The following is a 15,993-nucleotide window of genomic DNA, read 5'->3' as shown; positions in this document are numbered from 1 at the left end:
TTGTTTATTTTGTTTTTCTACCAGGAATTGTACCCAAGGGTGCTTAATCACTGAGCAGCATTCCCAGACCCCTCTATTTTTACTTTTTGAATTTTTTTTAAAAAAATTTTGAGACAGGATCTCTAAGTTGCTTAGGGCCTCACTAAGTTACAGATGCTAGCTTTAGTCCTCCTGTCTCAACCTCCCAAGACCCCTGGGTGTACAGTTTTGGACAGCTGGGCCCAACTAGTTTGGGGTAGTTATAAAGAAAGCTGCTACAAACTTTGGTGTACCGGCATGTGAACACAAGTTTTCATTTCTGTTAGGTAAAATTTTAGGGGTGGGTATTGTGAGTTACAAAGTAAACATAAGTGGAACTTTATAGGAATTTCCCCTAACATTTCTTCTTTCTACCAGCAATGCATGAGAATTCCAGTTGCTAAATATACTTACGAACATTTAACACTGCCATTTGTCACAATTTTGTTTTATTTTCAAATTGTAGCCTGTCCAATAAAGGAGTATTGATATCTCATTAGGGTTCCAGCCTGCGTTTTCCTAGTGAGTAATGATTATGAGCATATTATCATGTCTTATCAGCCACCCATATGTCTTTGGTAAAGTGTTGCTCCAATCTTTTGCCCACTTAAAAATAAATGGGTTGTTTTCTTATTGAGTTTCAGGGGTTATCTATATTAGATTAGGATCCATATTTTTGCAAATCTTTTCTTGCAATTCGTGGCTTGTTATTTCATTTTCTTCATAGCATCTTCCAAAGAGCAGGAGTTCTTAGTGATGTTGTAGTGGGTATTATGTCAGGAGTGCTCCACCACTGAGTTTCTCCCCCAGCATTATTTGTTGTTTCTCACTGTACATGGAAAAACATGTCATCTACAAGGATCAGTTTTATTACTTTCTTTCCAATCCATGGTTCTTTATTGCTTTTTCATTTTGGGGTTGAACAGGAATGGAAGGGTGGGCATGACTGCCTTGGGAATCCTTCTAAAGGCCCTTCAGGAAGACTGATGGGCAGCACCAATGGGGGAGGGGAAAGCTGCAGACCCAGAGACAGCTGAGAAGTCAGAGGAGCCTATGGGCTCAGCAATTTCCCTCCTTAGTCACCCTTTCACCACAGCCATATCTGGCTCCCCTCCCACTTGTAACTCCTCTGCTTAGCCCTTACTCCTCAGCCCTATGGCCTGCCCTCCTCCTCCTCTCTCCAGCTTCAGTTCATCATTGAGTTTGCCTGGCATCATTTTCCCTTCCCCCATTCTGTGGTTCTTCTAGCTCCAGGTCAGGTCATAGGCCATTGCCCTTCCTCCTCTGCTCTGCTCAGAATGAGGCCCCCCATATCCAGATTGCCCAGTTTCAAGGGACCTAAATGTGGCCTGCACTCTGGGATTCACCAGACAGGGCTCCTTTCCATTATCTGCAGCACCTGAAATAGGCACTGATTTCATGCTCCAACTTCCAGTCATTCCCTACTCCATTCCCTGACCGGAGGTCCTCCTAGAGACACTTGCTTGGTGCTTGGTGGCAAGGACTCTAGGGGAAGAGCACATCTGTCCAAATCACAGCTCTATAACTGACCAGCAGGGAGACCTTGGCTCTGCTACTTACTCCTTGTCATTCAGTTTTCCTATCTCTAAAACAGGGAAATATGGGTCAATTCACACAAGACACATGGAACAGTGCCTGGTACCAGAAAGTGCCCTACCTGCTGCTGTTAGTATTACTACCATTCCTTCTTGTGTCAGCTACACGTTTGTGTCTCATCTGAAAACCCAAATAACCCCCAGCCTTAGCACCCTAGGTCTCCACTCTACTTGTTGTACCCTCTGTGCCTTATTCCCTGAAAGTCGACAGTGCTCACTAGCTCCACCCTTCACTTCCTGGCCCACATCAGTCAAGACCCTGCGCTTGCTGTCATGATGATGCTCTCATCAAGGGGTAGAGCCAGCAGACATTCTCAAGACTACTCTTTCGGGACTAGACACAGCCCCTGAAACCAGAAGGAGCTGAAAAAGCCTTCTTTGCATGTCTTAGTGCTTAACGCTCTGGGCTTCTCCTCTGCATGTACCTGGGTGCTGTGAGCTAGGTTGCCTACATGGGTCCCTTGATACCCTCTCCCTGCACTACCCTAGTCACTCCCCACAGTGCCCATGTTGCAGTTGCCCTCACCACCCCGAGAGTAGCCTGGCCATGCTGTTTGTAGTGTGTTTTCAAAACCCAGTGCAGTGACTAGAGTTTATTTTTATTTATTTATTTTTTGATACTTAGTATTGCACCCAGGGACACTTTACCACTAAGCTACATCCTCAGTCCCTTTCATTTTTTATTCTGAAACAGGGTCTCACTAAGTTGCTGAGGCTCCTCTCTAACTTTTGTTTTTTTGATCCTCCTGCCCCCGTGACCTGAGTCACTGGGATTACAGGCATATACCACAATACCTGGTTTGACTGAGGTATTTTTGATGCCCTGAAATATTTCTGGATGGGGTGTATCTGAGTGGTAGAGCATGTGCTTAGCATGTGCAAGGCCCTGGGTTCTTCAATCCCTAGCATACAAAAATATTTGAATAAGTGAGTGAACCAACAAACAGAAGAATCAACATTTGAGATAGAAGAAAAGAGATAAAGGGACAGAGAGAATCCTGATGTCTGAGTCCCCAAGTTAAGGGGAGAAGGTTAGGCAGCAAGAAGTTTGGCAAAAAATGGACAAGAAGATACCATTTGATTTTGGTCTGTTTATTGAGACACAGAATGTGAGCAGGAGCCCCAATAGTCAAGTCAGTGTGAGAGGCTGCTCTGGGTGCTTCAGAGTTGTTAGATTCTATTGGTGTTGTATTCTATTCTATTGGTGATTGAATTCCATGTATTTGGGGGAGAGGTATTCAAATTTAGTGCTCAGTTCTTAAAAGTTTATTAATTATCATTACTTTCAGCATTTTCTATACCATATGTACCCCAATCCTTGATATATTTTGTTTTGAGATAGGATCTCACTAAGTTACTGTGGGCCTTGCCAAGTTGTTGAGGCTGGCCTTGAACTTGTGATCTTCCAGCCTCAGCCTCCCAGGTCACTGTGATTTTAGGCATGCACCATTGCACCTGGAAGGATACTAATTTCTTTATTGCTGTGAACACCTTAAAGGAGACAGAACCTCATAGAGCACAATGGTTCATGTTGGTTTTTGGATGTGTTCCAGAGATGTTCTTATTGAAATCCTCTTTCCTTCTTGTGCAGAATAGTGTTGATATCAAAGTCTTCATGCATGGGCAACGGAGAGTTGGGGGTGGACACAGGTGCTGCTGGGTCACTTGCCATTGTTCCAGAATATTTGCCAGCTAAAGCTCTTGAGTTTGGGGTAAGACTCAACCTAGTCTGGAGCAGGAGGGGGAGAGGCTGATGGATGAAGTCAGAGGAAAGAGAAAATTGAATAAGGGAGAATAGAAGCCAGTCAGTGTCCATTGGAGGACTTGACATTTGAGCGTGTCTCTTAGTGCTTTGAGTACTAGAGGCCTCAGCTCAGATTTTCCTGATCCATCTGATTTGTGACTATGAGAATATGATTGGGCATTTCTGCTGCCACTGCCCTCCCAGATAGTGAAAGTCAATGAAGGTACATTTTTAGAAAAAAATCAAGAGGTGAGAAAGTAAAGTGGGAGCAGGATGGAGACACCATCTTCGCATCAGTTGAGCAGAGCAGCACTAGAAATATCTTTAAAGGTATCTGGAAGGACATGGCAGGAGGAGGTGTGTGGTCAATGGACATAGAGCAAGGATGTGGCAAAGGGAGGTAAAAGGTGATGAGGGAGCCCTGAGAAGGCAGGAGATGTGGGTGCAGTGTCAGCACTGGTCTGAAGAGAGCTGCTCAGGAGTAGGTTGAGGGAGGTCATTGTTTCTAGAAGCCTGGGAAGGCAGGAGGCTTTGGGTCACTCTTGGGCTCCCCTGCCCTTGGAATCTTGCCACAGGCCTGGTTGAGCCCTGCATGAACTGACCACCTTAGGGAGTGTCACTGGGAGATGGTCTTGCCCACTCCTGCTGATTCTGAGCTCCTCTTTCCATCCCCATCTCCCTCCAGCACGACAACCCTTTTGACAAAGGCTGTGCCTCCAACTCTTACAACATGATATGAATGCCACTGGGACCCAAGTAAGTTGGTGAACCAGGGGCTGAAGTGGTGATCCCTGGAGCTGGTGGGACAGGGTGAAGCTGGGTCCCACTCCCTGGTCCTTTACTCCAGCTCTAGGACCCTGATGTTCACTGATCCTTTCCTTTGGGGTTTTGTCCAGCGCACTCTGGGAGCCTCTGGGAATTTCGTTGCCTTTGTAGGTTCTTACAAGAAATGGGGTAGAGGGGAACAGTAGCCTGGATGATGCTCCTGGATGAGAGCCTTGATCTTTGTGCTTTCCAAGCTGAGGTATGAGGGTGGTCAGGGAGAACTGGCCAATGTGAGTAGTAACTCCTTGCCTTTGACCTGTTGTTCTGCAGATACATGACATAAGCTGTAGGTCTACAAATAGAGCTGGGGACTAAATGGGAGCCAACAGAGGTATACTTTCCAGCACAACATCCTACAGGCCTCCCTGCATCCTAGTCTCCAACTCTTGTCTCCCCAAGGAGTGGCCAGTCTGCACCATTGCAGGAGGTGATGAGTAGTGGTTGTGCATTGAAACAGGGGTTTTCTGTGTGCTGCACAGGTATTGGGAGCCCTTCAGTTTGGGCTGGCTAGGAAGCTGAAGCAATTGGAGCATAAGGATGGGGATTATGGGACTGGACGGTGCAGTGTTCAGGTCACAGGGCTTCAGAACACACTGAGGTGTCCCTGGATAGAGAAAGAGATAATAAGACTAAACCACAAACTTTCTGGTTGCTGCTTTTTTGGAAAAATTAAAATCTTATGGCTACTTTAAAAGTTATCACATTTAACTCACTGGATTTTTTGCTTTCTATATTTTGCCCTCTTTTCCAGGAAAGTCATCTATTTCTCTGGGTTTTCTGGTTCCTATTGTGCATTAATAGTATATCTAAAACTTGGATCTTTTCTCTTCCCCAGATTCTATATTTTTTTATATTTACATCTCTCTCGAAGCCTCAATGTCATTCAAAGGACAGTTGAGCATGACATTCCTCACCAGCTAAGGGAGATTTTCAATAGTAATCACCTTACATGGAGACAGGAAGAGAGAACTACTAATGGGACTTGCAGAGGACTGTGATGTGGTGGCACATAATGCAGTTCCCAGGCAGAGCTCTGAGGACTGCCTTTGGATCCTGATCTCATGATAGATGGCTGTGTTTTCTTCATTCGTTATAATTAGCTCATTGAAGTGAAAGGGAGGCTAGGCATTATATCTGTGTAAAATGTTTTGTGAAAACTAGTATTAGTCATCTCCACATCAAGGTTTCAATTCTTTTTGCTCTTTATCTTTTTTATTAAAAACCTTGTTTTTTAAGTGTGCTACTTTTTTACTATTTTTTAAAATTTTTACCTTTAAAAACTATTTTTAGCTATAGATGGACACAATGCTTTTATTTTATTTAGTTTTTTCAGTGGTGCTGAGGATGAAACCAGTACCTCACACATGCTAGGTAAGCATTCTACCAGTGAGCTATACTCCAGTCCCTGTTATGATATTTTGCTAGTCATAATTTTTGTGCTGTTGTGTTTTTTTCTTTGTGGATTGAACCCAGTTCCATGTGTTATTTTTTATTTTGAAAACAGATTCTCACTAATTTGCTTGGGGTCTCACTAAGTTGTTGAGGCTAGTTTTGAACTTGGAATCCTTCTGTATCACCCTCTCAAGCCTCTGGGATTATAGGCATGAACCACGGTACCCTGCTGCTAGTTAACATTTTTAAATACATTCATGCTATGGCAAAGAAAAACGTTTCACATTTTTTCAACCCAAGTTTGTGTGTGTGTGTGTGTGTGTGTGTGTGTGTGTGTGTGTGTGTGTTTAATCTCAAAGAGAGATAACTTAGTTTTGGTTAAAAATTAAGAAACTGCATAGTGTTCCAGTAAGAATATCTGAAAATATTTTTCTCAAAACATCAGTAATGAACTATATCTCTGCAGATCTTCACACAGTGTGTAACTGATGCTACTCCTGCACCTCTTGGTGATTCAAAGGTTGACAATGGTTCCAGGACTTCAGAAAAACAGAAAAAGAAGGCAAATTTGACTGATGAAGAGTCTATGGAGAAATTAAGTATGTTACCTACATTTCAGATTATTCATGAATTAATATTTCTTAAATCATTTGACCCAAGTCTGAGGCTATAGCTCAGTAGTGTAGAGCACTTATCTGGTATGTGCAAGGCGGATGGTTCTATCTTTTGCATTGCAAAAAAAAAAAAAAAGAAAGAAAGAAAAGAAAACATACAGTTGGATTGTAATATATACCTTTTATTTTACCTTAAAATAGAAAGAAAAATTGTTTTCTTATAGGAATAATTGCTTCCATTAAAAACGTAGTGAGATGGGTATGGTGGCACATGACTATAATCCCATTAATTTAGGAAATTAAGGCAGATGATTTCAAGTTCAAGGTCAGCCTGGGTAACTTAGTGAGAACCTTTCATAAAATAAAATATAAAAAGTGCTGGGGTTATAGCTCAGAGGTAAAGTGCCCCTAAAATCAACCCTCAGTACCACCCAAAAACAGTGAAGTCACAGTAATATTCATTTTGTTTGTCATGGCATTTGAAACATATTAGGTATTGATAGTGAAGTCAGTCCCTTTGGGAGCAATACTTCTTTCCTGAGAACCAAATCTAAAGGATATGAACATGGGCATAGTTGGAAACCTTATCAAAGAGGTTTGTCCTAACCTATAGCTTTTCAAAATAGAAATGTGTAGTCATAAGATATATTCCAAGGGAAAAAATCTTTTCCTTGTCTCTTTTAATTCATTTACTGTCAGTGAACTGAATCCAGCATTATAAATAATATAAAGAATTCCAGGAACGGAGTAACAATAAGGTCTGCTTACAAGGCTCCAGTAACTAGAGTTATAAAGAACAATGTGACCTAGAAGGCTCAAGGAAAAGTACTTTATAGGTGGGTTGTTATAAGCACACTTACATGTTCAACATTTATTTGTTCTTGATTTCTCAGTGCTTTCCAATATGAAACTGCTTTGACTGTGGTGTCCTATAGTCTTTCTCTTAGGAGAGCTGCTGCTTTAAAAGAATAAACCAGAATAGTAGTTGTGACACTATTCACTTGTGACCTTCAGTTATCACATTCCCTATCTTTATGCCCTTATCTTCTTGGCTTGTAGCTTACTAGCTAACTCGAGATGGAGTTCCTACGTAAGATCAGTCATGGGAGTTTCCTTGATATGTCTGCGTCTACTTTGGTCTAGAGTAAGTGAAAATTTGATGTGATTTTCTTATGTTTTGACTTACTATTTATAAGAATTTACATTGTGATTTTATATCCAACCTCCTAATTTTACCATTTCTTGGCCATGATGTTGAACATTCCTAAAATAGACACGCGATTAGTTCGTATTAGAGTAATCCATACAGTAGGAGGTGGTTTCCTAAGTATGTGGAAAGGAGATATACTGGAATAGTTAGAAAAACCAGTTAGGGTTATTCATTTTTCTATCATTTATTTATTATTACTAATAGTAGTTTCATAACTTATCACTAATGTGTAATACAGGTACTGGAAAAGACAAATAGAGTGAGGAATTTCCCATGAATTGCCAAGCTTTTGTTTCTTTTGGTCCTGGGAACGAACCCAGGGGTGCTTTACCATTGAACTATACCCCAGGAACCCCCCCTTTTTTTTGTTTTGAGACAGGGTCTCACTGAGATTCCAAGATTGGTCTTGAGCTTGTGATTCTTTTGCCTCAGCTCCTGAATAACTGGGATTACAGTCACGTGCCACCACACACTGCTGGAATTGCCGTTTCTACGTTGTTTTGTTTCAAACAAATTATTGTTGAAACTTCATGTGTTTGAAAACCACTGTTTTAAAATCAGTAGTTTATTAAAAAGGATTAATGATTCCAAATTAATTTGTATTTTAAATGCTTGACTAAGCTTTGCATGTTGGTTTTGTTTAAAATAGGAACTATTGTGAGCATCAGTGACCTTAATACAAAATATACAAGACATGAAAACATTGGACAAGGGTAAGTATTTATGATTGTATTGTCATAATGTTCACTGGGTATTCAGAGTGAGCTCCATTTTTCCACCTGAAATTGAGTACTCACTGTATTCTATGAGTGGTACCCTAGGGGATTTGTGTAAACACAATTGTTAAAACCCCTCCTTGTTAGCAATGACTTTACATCTTGTATCTTCTTTTTTTTTAAAGCTTTTATTTCTACTTTTATTTTTTTATTGGTTGTTCAAAACATTACAAAGCTCATGACATATCATCTTTCATAATTTGATCAGTGGGTTATGAATTCCCATTTTTACCCCAAATACAAATTGCAGAATCACATCGGTTACACATTCACATTTTTCCATAATGGCATATTAGTGACTGTTGTATTCTGCTACCTTTCCTATTCCCTACTATCAACCCTCCCCTCCCCTCCCATCTTCCCTCTCTACCTCATCTGCTGTTGTTCAATTCTCTCCCTTGTTTCCCCCCCTCCTTTCCCCGCACAACCTCTTATATGTAATTTTGTGTAACATTGAGGATCTCCTACCATTTCCATATGATTTCCCTTCTCTCTCCCTTTCTCTCCCCCCACTGGTCTCTGTTTAATGTTAATCTTTTCCTCATGCTCTTCCTTCCTGTTCTGTTCTTAGTTGCTCTCTTTATATCAAGGAAGACATTTGGCATTTGTTTTTTAAGGATTGGCTAGCTTCGCGTAGCATAATCTGCTCTAATGCCATCCATTTCCCTGCAAATTCCAAGATTTTGTCATTTTTAGTGCTGCGTAATACTCCATTGTGTATAAATGCCACATTTTTTTTATCCATTCATCTATTGAAGGGCATCTAGGTTGGTTCCACAGTCTAGCTATTGTGAATTGTGCTGCTATGATCATTGATGTGGCAGCATCCCTATAGTACGCTCTTTTAAGATCCTCAGGGAATAGTCTGAGAAGGGCGATAGCTGTGTCAAATGGTGGATCCATTCCCAGCTTTCCCAGGAATCTCCATACTGCTTTCCAAATTGGCCTCACCAGTTTGCAGTCCCACCAGCAATGTACAAGTGTACCCTTTTCCCCACATCCTCGCCACACCTTATTGTTGTTTGACTTCATAATGGCTGCCAATCTTACTGGAGTAAGATGGTATCTTAGGGTGATCTTGATTTGCATTTCTCTGACTTCTAGAGATGGTGAGCATTTTTTCATATACTTGTTGATTGATTGTATGTCCTCCTCTGAGAAGTTTCTGTTCATGTCCTTGGCCCATTTGTTGATTGGGTTATTATCTTATTGTTTAATTTTTTGAGTTCTTTGTATATTCTGGATATTAGGGCTCTATCTGAGGTGTGAGGGGTAAAAATTTGTTCCCAGGATGTAGGCTCCCTATTTACCTCTCTTATTGTTTCTCTTGCTGAGAAAAAACTTTTTAGTTTAAGTAAGTCCCATTTGTCTATTCTTGTTATTAACTCTTGGGCTATGGGCGTCCTATTAAGGAATTTGGAGCCCGACCCCACAATATGTAGATCATAGCCAACTTTTTCTTCTATCAGACGCAGTGTCTCTGATTTGATATCTAGCTCCTTGATCCATTTTGAGTTAACTTTTGTGCATGGCGAGAGAAAGGGATTCAGTTTCATTTTGTTGCATATGGATTTCCAGTTTTCCCAGCACCATTTGTTGAAGATGCTATCCTTCCTCCATTGCATGCTTTTAGCCCCTTTATCAAATATAAGAAAGTTGTAATTTTGTGGATTGGTCTCTGAGTCCTCTATTCTGTACCATTGGTCCACCTGCCTGTTTTGGTACCAGTACCATGCTGTTTTTGTTACTATTGCTCTGTAGTACAGTTTGAAATCTGGTATCGCTATACCTCCTGATTCACACTTCCTGCTTAGAATTGCTTTTGCTATTCTGGGTCTTTTGTTTTTCCATATGAATTTCATGATTGCTTTATCTATTTCTACAAGAAATGCCATTGGGATTTTGATTGGCATCGCATTAAACCTGTAGAGAACTTTGGGTAATATCCCCATTTTGATGATGTTATTCTGCCTATCCATGAACAGGGTACATTTTTCCATCTTCTAAGATCTTCTTCTCTCTCTCTCTTTAGGGTTCTGTGGTTTTTATTGTATAAGTCTTTCACCTCTTTTGTTAGGTTGATTCCCAAGTATCTTATTTTCTTTGAGGATATTGTGAATGGAGTGGTTTTCCTCATTTCCATTTCAGAAGTTTTGTTGCTGATATACAGGAATGCCTTTGATTTATGCGTGTTGATTTTATATCCTGCCACTTTGCTGAATTCATTTATTAGTTCTAGTAGTTTCTTTGTAGACCCTTTTGGGTCTGTTAAATATATTATTATGTCATCCGCAAATAGAGATAATTTAAGTTCTTCTTTTCCTATTTTTATGCCTTTAATTTCTTTTGTCTGTCTAATTGCTCTGGCTAGTATTTCAAGAACTAAATTGAATAGAAGTGGTGAGAGAGGGCATCCCTGTCTTGTTCCAGATTTTAGAGGGAATGCTTTCAGTTTTTCTCCATTTAGGATGATGTTAGCCTGAGGTTTAGCATATATAGCTTTTATAATGTTGAGGTAAGTTCCTGTTATCCCTAGTTTTTCTAGTGTTTTGAACATAAAGGGATGCTGTACTTTGTCAAATGCTTTTTCTGCATCTATCAAGATGATCATATGGTTCTTATGTTTAAGTCTATTGATGTGGTGAATAGCATTTATTGATTTCCGTATATTGAACCAGCCTTGCATCCCAGGGATGAATCCTACTTGATCATGGTGCACAATTTTTTTGATATGCTTTTATATTCGATTCGCCAGGATTTTATTGAGAATTTTTGCATCCAAGTTCATTAGAGATATTGGTCTGTAGTTTTCTTTCTTTGAAGTGTTTTTGTCTGGTTTCGGGATCAGGGTGATGTTGACCTCATAGAATGAATTTGGAAGAGCTCCTTCTTTTTCTATTTCTTGAAATAGCTTGAAAAGTATTGGTATTAATTCTTCTTTGAAGGTTTTGTAGAACTCCGCTGTATACCCATCCGGTCCAGGGCTTTTCTTGGTTGGTAGTCTTTTGATGGCTTCTTCTATTTCTTCCTTTGTTATTGGTCGGTTTAAATTGTGTGTGTCTTCCTGACTCAATCTGGGCAAATCATATGACTTAAGAAATTTATCAATATCCTCACTATCTTCTATTTTATTGGAATATAGGTTTTCAAAATAATTTCTAATTATCTTCTGTATTTCGGTAGTGTCTGTTGTGATATTGCCTTTTTCATCCCGTATGTTAGTAATTTGAGTTCTCTCTCTTCTTCTCTTTGTTAGCATGGCTAAGGGCCTGTTGATCTTATTTATTTTTTCAAAGAACCAACTTTTAGTTTTATCAATTTTTTCAATGTTTTTTTGTTTCAATTTCATTGATTTCTGCTCTGATTTTAATTATTTCTTGTCTTCTACTACATTTGCTATTGTTTTGCTCTTCCTTTTCTAGGGTTTTGAGGTGTAGTGTGAGTTCATTTATTTGTTAGTTTTTTCTTTTTTTGAGGAATGAACTCCAGGAAATGAATTTCCCTCTTAAAACTGCTTTCATTGTGTCCCATAGATTCCGGTATGTTGTGTGTGTATTGTCATTTATCTCTAACATTTTTTTTTTATCTCCTCCTTTATGTCTTCTGTAACCCATTGATAATTCAGTAACATATTGTTCATTTTCTATGTGATGTAGGATTTTTCCTTCCTTCTTTTATCATTGATTTCCAGTTTCATTCCATTATGATCAGATATGGTGCATGGTATTATCTCCACACCTTTATATTTACTAATAGTTGCCCTATGGCATAATATATGATCTATCTTTGAGTAGGATCAATGTGCTGCTGAGAAGGACATGTATCCGCTTGATGATGGTTGAAATATTCTATATATGTCGGTTAAGTGTAGGTTATTGATTGTGCTATTGAGTTCTATAGTTTCTTTATTCAGCTTTTGTCTACAGGATCTGTCTAATGACGAGAGCAGTGTGTTGAAGTCAACCATAATTATTGTTTTGTGATCTATTTGACTCTTGAACTTGAGGAGAGTTTGTTTTATGAATGTTGCAGGACCATTGTTTGGTGCATACAAATTGATAATTGTTATGTCTTATTGGTGGATGGTTCCTTTTAACAGTATATAGTGTCCTTCTTTATCCCTTTTGATTAACTTAGGTTTGAAGTTGATTTTATTCTATGAGTATGGCCACTCCTGCTTGTTTTCGAGGGCCATGTGAGTGGTATGATTTTTCCCAACCTTTCACCTTCAGCCTGCGTATGTCTTTTCCTATCATATGAGTCTCCTGAAGGCAGCATATTGTTGGATTTGTTTTTTTGATCCAGGTTACTAACCTATGTCTCTTTATTGGTGAATTTAGGCCATTAACATTTAAGGTTACAATTGAAATATGGTTTGTACTTCCAGTCATGTTTATTTATTTATTTATTTTAGTTTGGCTAGTTTTTACTCTTTGGTTATTTTCCTCCCCCTTTACTGAGATACCTCCCACTGTTAGTTTTCGGCGCTATTTTTCAATTCCTCTTCTTGTAGTATTTTGCTCAAAATGCTTTGCAGTGCTGGTTTTCTGGCTGTGAATTCTTTTAGCTTTTGTTTATCGTGAAATATTTTAATTTCATTGTCAAATCTGAAGCTTAATTTTGCTGGATACATTGGTTGGAATCCATTATTTTTCAGCGTTTGAAATACATTGTTCCAGGATCTTCTCGCTTTCAAAGTCTGTGATGAAAAATCAGTCATCAACCTGATTGGTTTACCCCTAAATGTAATCTGCCTCCTTTCTCTCTCGTAGCTTTTAATATTGTCTCCTTGTTCTGTATGTTGGCTATCTTCATAATTATGTCTTGGAGTTGGTCTATTACGGTTTTGAATGTTTGAGGTCCTGTAGGCTTCCAGGATTTGGCAATCCATTCCATCTTTCATCTCTGGGAAGTTTTCTAGAATTATTTCATTTAATAGGTTGTCCATTCCTTTGGTTTGAACCTCTATGCCTTCTTCTATCCCGATGACTCTCAAATTTGGTTTTTTTATGACATCCCATATCTCTTGAATAGATTGCTCGTGAGATTTAAGCATCTTTTCTGTGTTGACTATATTCTTTTCAAGTTGATAAACTTTGTCTTCATTATCTGATGTTCTGACTTCTACTTGATCTAGTCTATTTGTAATATTCTCGTTTGAGTTTTTAATTTGGTTTATAGTTTCCTGCGTTTCTAGGATTACTGTTTGATTTTTTTTTAAGATCTCTATCTCCTGGTAAAGCTCGTTCTTTGCCATTTGAATTTGTTTAATTCGTTTTCAAAATATACTTTCTTTGCTTGGACTTGCTGTCTCATGTCTTCTCTAATATTCTGTTCCATCTGAGTTAGGTATGCCTTGAGTTCTTTCCCTATCCATTTTTTGATGCTTCTAGGTCCTCCTGTAGATTTAAGTTGTCCTGCATTGTTTGTAATCCTTTTTTCCCTTGTTTTTTCATGTTGTTCACGTTACTTTCCAGCTCTGTTTGATTGCTGTGTTTCTGCTCTCTCCTATAAATTTGTTTTGGTTTTGTATATCTCTGTTGTCTCTCCTTTGTGGTGGTAGACTATGCCTGCTAAAGTGGATTCCACTGGGAAGGAGTTCTGACGGCCGAACTCCGGTGACGTCACCTCTCTGCTATGGCGGGCCCCAGGCTCCTTGCCAGGGTGTCCAAAGGGAGAGATGGGACTGGTCTGTCTCTGGTTGGTTTCAGCTCCCGGTTAGCTACTTCATGAAGGCCTGGCTATAGACCTCTTCCTAGAGTCTCTGCGCCGTACCTGCTGGGCCGCACCTCGGGATCTATCCGCGCAGTCGCCTGCATGTGGGCGGTCTCTAGCCACCCAGTCGCGCGGGCAGTGGGCAGGTGGTCGCCGGAGGGCGGGGGTCTCTAGCTGCCCAGTCGCGCAGGTGGTCGCCAGCAGGAGGGCGGTCTCTAGCCACCCAGTCGTGTGAGCAGTCGCCGGCCAGTGGGCGTTCTCCAGCCACCCAGTCGCAAGGGCCTGGCCTCTTGTCTCCTGGCTTCTCCTGCTAGCCCTGTCTTCTCCTGCTAGCCCGGCCTTCCCCTGTGTGATGCCTCTCGGCAGTTCAAACTGTCCTCTGGGCCTGCAGTTTGCTGGGTGTGGAGGGTGGCTATTGGGAACCCCGGCACCCTATTGTTCTGACTTTTTCCGCTTGCCCCTCCCCCAGCGCTGGCTAGACAGGTTTCGTTTTCTCCGTTGATGGGAGGGGGAGTTGAAGGTCAGGTGTCTCTACCTTTCCCCGCGTCTCTATGCAGGCTTGTTCTGATAATCCCTCCCCCAGAAAGCCTGGGAGAGATTTTATGCGAATTCCCCGCTGTATGGGAGATGGGCTGAGTAATACACACCTGTTTTATTGTTGCAATCTGTTGGAGAGTGGTGGTGGTGACGTCAGCTCTCCAAGATGGTGGCCGCTGGCTTCCTTGGTGGACTTTCCATTGTGGGAGATAGAACTGGACCACTTCCTTCCCTGTCTCAAATCCCGAACTCAGCCCGAAGCTCAGTGAGGGCACAGCCGGCAGGATTCCACAGAATCTGTAGCACTGTTTCTCTCTGCTTGCTGGTTCGACGGGCGGCGGATCAGTCAGCCTGGAACTCCAGTCGCACAGTTGGCTCATGTTAGAGATTCAATAACCGGTCCTCAGTGCTGGAACTCCTTCCTCTAGGTTTCAGTGCACCCCTATTTTGCTGTAAATTCCTAAAAAGATAGCTTTTTGTCCCTCTAACTCGTTATTCACCTGTGCAGTGACGCGGTACACAGGGTGTGATGCACTCTATTCGCGGCCATCTTGGAGTCTCCCTTTATTTCTCCATCTTGTATCTTCTTGAATGTTATTTCTCATAGATGGCAAGGGATGATTAGATGGAAAAATTACACATGGTATAATTAAGAGACAATTTTACTGCAGGATGATAGGCCATAAAAGCATTGATTTGGGGTTGGGTATGTAGTGAAGTGTAGAGAGCTTGCCTAGGATACATGAGGTCCTGGGTTCTATCCCTGGCATTGCAAAAACAATAGCAAAGCAAAGCAAAAACCCATATATTTAGCTTCTAGGGGGTGGTACACACCTATAATCCCAGCAACTCAGGAGGCTGAGTTAGCCTCCATGCAAGTTTTCAGCCAGCCTCAGCAATTTAGTTAGATCCTAAGATTAAAAAGGACTGGGGAGTAAGCTTAGGAGTAAGGCACACCTGGGTTCAATCCCCAGTCTAATCAATGAGTATTGATCTTTGAGTCTGCCACTCTGATTTTGTTTAGTAATTTAAAGTATACTAAGCTCTTTCCTCTATTGCTTGAGAGCAATGTTATTAATCTGTAGAAAATGTTCTGTGAATTTAGATTGATTTCGTAGAATGTAGAATGAGAATATTTAGAAACTTATGAATTTCTTTTTAACAACTTAAGTTTAACACTAATTTGAATAATAATAAAAATATTGAAAATCACCTGAATATTTTGAACATGATAATAATAGATGTTATATATTGAATAATTAATAATGAATGAAATAATTCATATGTATATGGGTAGATATCAGAAATCCAGGTGAATTTATTTATTTGTTTATTTGTTTGTTTGTTTTAGGTACTGAGCTTCCTCCCCAGCCCTTGTAAGGGCATGTGCCGCCAAATATGTTCAAGCCAGATAAATTTTTAAAGCAAATTGCAGATAAATACATAAACAGAAACTTGATGGTTAAAAGTATATAAAAGTGAATGGAAATTATGCACGTCAAATGCAGGATAAACACCAAATACAGGTGGTCATTGGGTGAATGAA

General features: G+C 40.3%; 1 pseudogene; it reads right to left on the bottom strand.

Moving 5' to 3' along the window:
* Positions 1 to 14,014, bottom strand: part of LOC143407819 (sentrin-specific protease 5-like) — a 70,949-nt pseudogene extending 56,935 nt beyond the window's left edge.
* Positions 14,015 to 15,993: the final 1,979 nt, after the last annotated feature.

Source organism: Callospermophilus lateralis, chromosome 10, assembly GCF_048772815.1.
Source record: "Callospermophilus lateralis isolate mCalLat2 chromosome 10, mCalLat2.hap1, whole genome shotgun sequence".
NCBI classification, from domain to species: domain Eukaryota; kingdom Metazoa; phylum Chordata; class Mammalia; order Rodentia; family Sciuridae; genus Callospermophilus; species Callospermophilus lateralis.
This window is presented reverse-complemented; position numbering and strand designations above follow the sequence as displayed.